Source organism: Protomyctophum parallelum, assembly GCF_964188405.1.
Source record: "Protomyctophum parallelum genome assembly, chromosome: 14".
Taxonomy (NCBI): Eukaryota; Metazoa; Chordata; class Actinopteri; order Myctophiformes; family Myctophidae; genus Protomyctophum; species Protomyctophum parallelum.
The window spans coordinates 12,757,853-12,767,433 of NC_139709.1; the positions used below are offsets into that span (position 1 = coordinate 12,757,853).

Below are 9,581 nucleotides of genomic sequence, written 5' to 3' on the forward strand. Positions count from 1 at the left end.
GCCCCTTAAGTATCTCAAAGAAATTCTAATAATTCAATCCTTTCTTAAAATAAATGCCCCTATAATTATAAGTATGAAGAGGTTTTCAAACACATTCAAATGTATCTTTAGAAAGATGATATATATATATATATACTACGACTGGGCAGTCTAACTGCAATGTGTTTACTCAAATGCTCTGTCCAGTATGTCCCATGTATCCTGTCTGTGCCAGCATATTCCATCCGCTATTCAAACCAGTATTGTTATGATTAATGTCAACAGTCACCCGAAGCTGAGTTACTGAAGCATGCAACTATCCTCTTGTATAGTACTGAAAGTTTTTACTTCACTACTGTTGGTTTTTGTGATGCATTTTCCTCATCCGTTTATGCCTATATTTTCTTTTCCGTTTCTAGAGCTGGATTAAAGATCGGCTCCTGTGTGTAAATCTTTAAAATTCCGTTGTGACAGCATGACTTGCAAGGCTTATATTTCCCCCGGTTTTGCTTGGCTTTTTCCCCCCCCTGTATGGCAAACATCTTTTGGGTTTTAAGTGACTTAATGCAACAAAAAAAACAGACAAAAAAAAACAACATGGTGTACTTAAGCGTAAGAGTGAATGGTGGCGTTATGCTAAAATTGTGTCTTATGTGTTCTGTTTTTCATGTTTGGTAAAGCTGTCTTCTCTGTCTCTTTGATTAAGCATAATATATTAATTGAACTGGCAAGTCAAAGCTATAAAAGCACCAGATATATGTTAATCTGCCTTTTATGCACATGTAGATGCAAATCCATTGGTACATTTTACACTGTAATATAGTATGTCCCCTATGTGCTGTACAACACCCACAGAATTTGATTATGTCATGACAATTGTATCTAGCTTGTCTATATTGCTTTTTAGTAGGAACAAAATTTGTGTGCTTCATGTGATCCTGATGTCAAAGTGAGACTACGCACTGAGAATTTATGTACCGCAAACTGCAATTGTGATTACCCCCCTTAATACTTATGACAGACCCCTTTTTTTCTGTTATGGTGCTGCTTTGTTTAACTTTTTGTAATAGCATATAGGCAACGCGGATGTGTTGTCTTGTTACTGCCACCTTTTTATGCACCAATGTGTCATTGGTATCACTGTATGCCAGAGTTTACAGAACGTTTACAAAGAGCAGAGCCATTTCTAATGCCCCGCTGACATACTAAATGCTTCAACATAGTTGAATACTGAAAACGTATAAACCACTTGCAGTGTAAATTATTGTTTTTGTTTTTACTATATTACAGAATGTCATTTTCGAAATGTAATACTCTATAATATATCACTTGTGAAATTTCAATCTGTCCAGAAAAAAGCTCTTCAGTCTTAATAGACAATTGCTGTTTTCCAATAGTATCCATTTGACCTGCAACATGCAGACATATCTTGTTGGAAGCGGCCCCATGGTTTATTTCACTTGTGTGATTTCACCATGTAATATATATTTGTCAATTGCCTAGTGACAGCTGATTAGCATCCCAATGTGAAAGAATATGAATCTATTTTGAATGAGAGACTGGAATGAGTACATGGTACAATATTCATTCCACATAGTTAGGTTTTTACAGTAAATATGTCACTACACTACTTTTTTATCTCACGTTCAGTGTTGAAGCAACAGGTGAACCAAAAAGCTTTCATATTGCAAGTCATTAGCCAGTTTGAGTAAAAACTATTTCATTACAGTAGATGATTTAGCTACATACCATATGGAGTTGCCAAAAACATTGCTTACAATGGATTTATTTCATTATTTAAATTGCTAACTTGCAGCACCAATATAGCAGAGATGTACTCGATATTTCCTTGTTTCCGATTCCTGGGGGATGTCTGATGATGCATGATACGGAATTTAAAAACACTAGTCTCTTTAAGAAACAACTTGACATATCTTTGCTTTAATACAAGTATTTAGCTCTAGGTTTCTTGAACCTATCCTGTCAAAAAGCAAGTGTCTACTGTCTAGTAGTGAGTATCGCTGTATGTGTCTTCTACAAGTATAGTCTGCATTAAGAGGAAATGGCAGATCTCAAAACCCTGCTCAGTCAGCCTAATAGATCCATCATGTATAATCTATCTTGGTGCCACAGCAACGTAAAAAAAAGGGAAACTCAACCACAAAGATGAAAATGGTCTCATAGTTTATTACATGTGATCACTCGGAGTAACCGCTTAGGACAAGGCAACTATGAGTCCTTTGTGTGCATTTTGAGGACAGGCCACTGCTGGTTCTAAGCCTCATACAATGGCAGCTAAAATTGTAAAATGTGTTTCTAAGAACAGTACTTTTTTTTCTCCAAATATTGCACGTGCATTTGACTGCAATGTCAAGAGTATGCTACCACCACTGGTGTACTCGCAGCAAAAGAACACAATGTTCATCAAATATGCAAAATCTATAGCATTCTGCAGCACAGCTTGGTAACCCGGCCTGTACTTTTGAGCTAATTACCCTTTAAAATGAATGGATCAAATATTGTTCTTCAAATTGTGCTTTTTCTACTTCTAAATGTCAAATCTGACCAAAAATGTTTAAAAAAAATACAAATAAAAAGGGGAAAAATACAATAAACACAAGTTGACTGTATATGTGACGTGTGCTATATTAAGGATGAAATAAGCTTCTATTCAAATCGTAACTAATGTATTTTTCTTGTGTGAAAGCTTTTGTCTTTGTATCTTTGCATTACTATTTGTAAATGAAATGAGATTAAATATACCTGAAAACGCAATTATTTGATCTGGAACTTGTATTTGTCATTTACCTGTATCAGAAATGTTCTACTGGCTCAAAGCTGTAATGCCATTTAATCCACAGCTTGGCATTAAGGATTTAAGGTTGAAGTAGACTTGCTGGGGTGTCCAAACATTTTTTTAAAGGGGGCCATATTTGAAAATATTAAAATAACTAAAGGACGGACTGCATAAGATAAGATCTTTATTGTCACTGTATGAGACATACAACGAAATTCCGTTTAGTGCAACCACAACATATAACAGTAACAACAGAGAGAACACAAAGGACAAAGAAAAAACACTGATGGGGCAACTTCATGGCATAAAACTGTTAGTCCGTCATATATTGTAGAGTACTTTTGAGTACTTTTGTACCATAACAAAGTCACATACCAATGCATCACAGTACAGATATTTTAACAGTGCAATATCATATCAATTGTAAGACAGTGAGCCACAGATATGTATATTTCGACGTCGGGCCTAAATGGCACATGCAAATGACTCGGCCACCCTCGTCGGGTGTGAACAAAACAAAAGTAATTCAGCCTTTCACATGTATTCTATATATTTTTTGGGGGGTCTTTCTTCTGCCTTTATTAATAAATTGCATAAATCTTAATCAAATGGCAGTGTAGTCAAATTTAACCTGCAGGTGTGGAAAAAGATAAAAGATAGCCTTTCTTTTCCCAGGTTAATTTCCAAACGCTCAGGATTAGGAACTTCCAATGCACATATTTAACATGGTTGGTGGGCCTTAAATAACCCATTTATAGGAAGGAAGCCACAGGCCCTCGTCCCATGATTAGCCCCCTGGCCGGACTTTGCACATGTCTGAAGTAGTAGACAGAGTGTAGGACCACTTATGAAGCAAAAGCTCGGTCTAGTTCATTTCTGTTTCGAAACCAAATAGCCGAGTAGTTTAAGGACACATACCACAAATTCCCATCCAGAAGACCTAGCCTCCTCTCTCTGCAGTATTTCTTTTTTTTCCATACATTCTTTATTTCATTCAAGAAAAGGACATACAAAGGCATACAGAAAATTCAGATTCTTTGCCAACTGCAGTATTTCTGATCTTTGATCTTTTGATCCTGTTGAAGAATGCTTTGAGTGCATGAATATTTTGTGTGCAAGTGATACAAATAAATGAATCGCCTACCTAGTAGTAAGTAAGTAAGTAGCCTTGCCGAGCCATGAGGCCCACAGACCAGGAGCCTATTCTATGTGTTGCATTACATTTTCAAATGTATATACTAAAGTAAACCATGATTTCCCAAATATTCTAATACACCTGCGAACACGCCTCTGGCTCGCTCATTGGCCTGTAGCCACGGACGGAAGTCAAATCCATCCTATGCGAGCTTGTCTATTTGGACTTTTCCTCCGAGGTGGAAAGCCTGGTGACGCAAGGTTAAATTGCTTCCAATGAGCAGGTTGGTGCCTTGCATGCTTTTCTCCGCCATCGGTGTATGAATGAATGTGTGTGTACAGTGTGAATGGGTGAATGTAATGCACAATCTATGTAAAGCGCCTTGGATATAGGCGCTATATAAATGCACCATTTACCATTTATATAGGCTACAGTACATAGGTTAAATTCGTCCTCTAGCCTATAGGGTTAAAGTGGTTAAAGTACTGATTTTTATGCTGTAGTATTAGTAATCACATTTAGCAGGGACTCCCCTGAACCCCCCACAGATTCCCTATGGCTGTCAAGTTCAAGACAGAAGGCCTTGAACTTCACACAAAAGTCGAAAGGTTAACTACTCTTCAATACACAACCTTTTAAAATAGTTAAAATAGCTGATCTACAAGCTCACAATGCCTCGGTGAAACTGCTATATACTGTATGCTGCGTTTTGCCCGTTTCACTTCGTGAACTGTTGTACACTGGTAATTGGTAATATGTGACGTGTAGTCATAGGCAGAATAGATACCTGTGTGAAATGAGGGTCGCTCTTATCATTCATCATCTCATTCCGGCCAATCACAATTTGCGTCTTCACCTTCGTCATCAATAGTACACAAACCCTCAGAGTGAGAGGCTAGCACCACTCAAAAATTGATTTCTTCTGAAAATATCTACAAGCTGAGCTTGGCCATTTTCACTATTTTATAAACTGCCTGCTCTATTTTGAGGGGCGCTGTCTTACACAAACATTAAATTCCCATTGACAATAAATGGACAATTTTACATCAGTGTCTGAGCAAATAGGCAGTGTCTATTATACATCATGACGATGTAGAGAGCACCCCTCACTTCTTTTTTTATACTATTTAATAGGGCCTAAGTGGTAATTTTTTCCCCACAATGTGTAAAAAAAAAAGTGGTCAGTGTGGTTATTTTTTCTTCCTGGATATAATGTCTGGGTTTCCGAGGCTAGTGTGGCTGCAGAGTAAAGCCACCATGTGTAGGTGTAATCACAGAGCTATCTGGTCGTAGGATAGTGTCTACAAGAAAACATAAGTGGGTTTCAGAATTCAGATGAGCCGGTCTTAATTTGTTAACTGGACAATTGAACATTTTCTGTAAACATACAACTGGACAGTGGACAGCAGCAGTGAGACAGCATTTGACAGCCCTCCTGGGAGTTGCACCCAAATCCCAACATATAGCTGGCATGTACTACCTACCAGGGCTTTGTTTGCTATGTCATCGCTACTTACCATCACTACTTGCATGTGACTAAATAAATTAAAATAGGGATGTGTTGTAGTGGTTGATAACGAACCGTCCAAACTCCAAAGCCTCAACTCTAAATATGACACTAGTTGGCAACATGCTGAACACACAGCATCCCCAATCATGTACACTACACATAAAGGCACCTACACATGTCTCAAATAATATGAATACACACAATCGGAACACCCTAGAATTAACAGCAAACAAGAACATTTCATCTCTCTCTGGGACTGCAATCTGGACTATATTATAATGTTTTGAAAATAGCCGATCTACAAGTTTGTAGATTTGATTATTAGGCTAGCATGGACAATCACATAACTTGGTGCCTAATATAAAATCCCAGGATGATGTGATCTAACAATCAATCCTTAGGATATTATTATGCTAGCATGGATGGACACATAGCACACAACTTAGTACCTATTATAAAATCCCAGGTTGATCTAACAAATCAGTCCTGTCACTGTGTGATCACCAACTCACCACAACTTGTCACTGTACAGTGAGGCTCACGGTGTGAGCTGCGTTAGCATCACGCTAACGTCGTTAGCACGGCCTCCCTTGGCTCAAAGAGGACCAAATAAAAAGCAGGCAATCTAAACACACAATGTTACATTAGTTTATAATGTTACATGTTCCAACAACAAGGCGCCGTACCTCTGTGGTGAAGGTCTGCTGTGCTCGCTCCATTGCAACTGCCTGCATCCTGCACTTATTTCACACATAACGGTGGAGATAAGATATAAAACTCGTGCCCAAAATGTCTTAAAAAACACAACACCTAAAATAGGAACGTTATATTGGCATATCAAGCACCAACAGACCGTCAGAATTTGCTCACCAGACCTATTAATTAAAATTGCATACATTCCCAGTCCTCCTCCCAGTCCTGAACGGGCGCCGCCATCTTGGTTGGCCTCTGAGGTGAGGGGGCGGGGATTTAGTCAGTGAGATTCAAAATAGGCTCAGGAGGGTGGTAGACTGGTGAAACCACTCCCCCTGCTGGACAACATTTGCATTCTGCATGGAGGGTGGGGCAAGTTCAACCGGAGCGCACTATTTATTAGTTTGCATTGCACAGTGCGCTCAGTGCGCTATTCCCGAACAATGAGTCAATGAGGGCGATTCCACGATTGCGGCCTTATTCTGCTATATTTGCTGATCTTAATTTAATTTTGGCCTACAGAAAGAATAACCCTGAAAAAAAAGAAAAAAAAAAAAAGAAACCTCACTCTTAAACAACACAGATGGTAGACTTAATCTACATGTTAATTTCACTCGTCTATATGTTAAAATGTTATACTTTCAAAGTTTCAAATTGTTTTAGCGGTCGGCTGCTTGGTTGCTAGGCTACAGTGCAGTTCAACATTGGCCACGCACACAGCACCTGTGTTGACAACAGTTTGGACCAATGAGCGGGACTCATGTGCCAGCCATGTGCCAGCCACGCACACTTGATTCGCTCTGCACGGGCGCCTGTCAACCTATCACGAGCTTGGGTGCGGAAGGGGGAGGAGCAAATAGTCAGGTCCGAACGCACAGTGTCCAGACTTGTCCACAATTTCAGAAGACGTCGCGCCACCATCCTGACAAGCAGCACCTGCAACACCTGTCCGCAACTGACTCGTTTCTTGAGACAGACCGTTGACTAGTCTGTCCCGGCGCTGTTTTTCCTTTATTTTTTGACGACATGGCTTCTCAGATTGGCAACTGATCGACGACACGCACCGTGGTCAACTTTAACTGGACGAAAGAGCAAGGAGCACTGGAGCAGTCACTCGCAACGGCTCGTTTCGCCAGCAGATGGCCCTCCAAGCTTGGCGACGGCGGTTCACCACTAGGTCCGGGGACTCTTTTGGATAGTTGGATACCTACATTTTGGTTTTTTGAAGTTGTTTTTATGTATGTACTATGTACTAGTCTGTCTCGGCGCTGTTTTTCCTTTCTTTTTTGACGGGCATGGGCTCTCAGATTGGCAACTGACCGAGGACATGCACCGTGACCGTCAACTTTAACTGGACGGTGAAAGAGCAACGGCTCGTTTCGACGACGTTAACCAATCACCACTACGCCCGGGGGACTCTTGGATACCGTTACATGCAATTGCATGCAGGTAGATGATTTATTTTAAGAAATAGGCAGAATCATTACGTTTCGTTTGTACTTGGTTTCTCTGTGTGTGCAGGTGTCCGTGTTTGTGTGTTTAGGGTTAGTGCTGGTCAGAGCCATCTAATAGTATGTCAAATGTCTAGATATCGGGTGCTCTGCAGGCAATTTTGGCCTGGTTCTGGCTCTGTACGAGGCCACAAAGCACCATCGATTTTTCAGTTTGGGAAACTGTTTTGATCGTGTCAAAACACGACAGTTGCTACTAGCTGTTGTTAACTAGCTGTTCTTAACGGGAGGCATACTATCATCCTTCGGAGCAATGCTCCGAGGTGCGCTGCGGGTCGGGAGAGGGTTGCGGTTAGGTTTAGGTGTCTGCCCCGGGGGAGGTTAGGGTGAGGGAGGAGGTAGGTTGTCGTTCGGACCAATGCTCCGTCGGATGAAAGTACTGCACTCGTTGTTAACAAGCTGTTGTTGCTAGCTGTCGTTAACAAGCTAGTAGCAACTGTCATGTTGAATGCGTATGTCATCTGATACTAACGTCCGAATTGATATATTTTTTCAAACACAGAGATTAGGCTATGTTAATGTCAGTTGTAATATGCTAACGTAATGTAGCCTAATGCTAACGTAAAAGTACACAATGATTTTAAAACTTTAAAACTGTAACCGTTATAATTAGGTGCGGAGTATTTTTGAACATGGGACTTGGCGCTTACGACCAATGAGAGTGACTCATTCCGCGATGACGTCACGGGCGGCCAATCACAACAGTCCTTTTCCGGGACTTTCCTTGCCTTGGGAGGACTTTCCAACTGTCTGTTCTGCCGGAGATAAGTAAGCCTGGGACCGAGGCTACTGTTCTGCTAGTCTCGCGTTGGTTGTTTGTCATGGTCTGCTGATTCACGAACAGTACGTTGTGAGCTTGTAGATCGGTTATTTTCAAATATCCAATGCATGCACATAGTTTTAAAGTCATGATGTGGCCTTTTTCTTTCGGCAGTTTCTGACTTGTTTTCATATCCTGGTTGCTTATTTCTCCCGCAAAATCTGGCAACGCTCCTCGTACAGTGAATGTTAACGATTCAGGGACTACTCATTTTACCAGTGGAGGGTGCTAAAGTTCTGTAAAAGTAATGCAAAATGAAACATTTAAGTTAATTATTTTTGTGTGTTATTTGTCCTGTTAGAAAGACGCTAATAACGGTAATGGTTGGTTGTCTGTTGGCATGGTTAAATACGTTGTGGTTGGTTAAAATCTTATTGAAGGTTGGTTGTACATAGTTAAGGTGTTGTTGAGGCTTGATTGATGAGTCATATTTCCCTTATTATGCATAATTTAACATTTCGGTTTTTGAAATTGTGTCTTTTAATCTACATAATGAATGTTTTATGTTATTGTACTAGTATTATATGCTGTTACTTTCATGTGTCGATTGTATTTGTATTAGGCTATATTAGGGTTGTTACTGGTGTTAGATGTGCAGATCAGGTTTTCAAAGTTGCATAGTTGCAGATTAAACCTTTCCATAGATTCCATAGACTTGTTTGACAATGACAACACTATTATTGTGTGCTGTTTCATTGTTTTCAGTAGCGTATTGTATTTTGCACTTGCTGTTTGTAATGTGTGATCTTAATTATAATCATCTCGTTTTCAGTAGCATATTTGTCTCCACCAGCCGAAGGCATGGGGAGAGTATGTTTTGCACTCCGTCCGTCCGTGTGTCCGTGTGTCCGTCCGTCCGTGACCAGCTAATCTCAGCCACCGTTAACCCGGTCGATGCCAAATTTTGCACACACACTCCCTGGATGCCAACCATGAACCTCTGCCCCAAACTTTCCAGAACGGCCTGTTATAGCGCCACCAGGAGGCCGCTTTGTGCAAAACAGGTTTTTGCACAGCACACCTACAGATTTTGTCCAAACATCACGCAAATTGGTACACAGTCTCTCTAGAGCCATTCAACCAAACCCGTCTTTCATATTTCTCACACTCCATCCTGATTGGTTAAGATTGGCTTC

At 40.3% G+C, this 9,581-nt stretch overlaps 1 protein-coding gene across 1 annotated transcript in view; it reads left to right on the forward strand.

Annotated features, from left to right (window-relative positions):
* The window catches only part of crtc1a (CREB regulated transcription coactivator 1a), a 34,999-nt gene extending 32,245 nt beyond the window's left edge, over nt 1-2,754 (forward strand). The window contains exon 14 of the mRNA XM_083782552.1: nt 1-2,754. This exon is cut by the window's left edge and continues 3,025 nt beyond it. The gene's annotated coding sequence lies outside the window, so the exon portion shown is untranslated.
* Nucleotides 2,755-9,581: the final 6,827 nt, after the last annotated feature.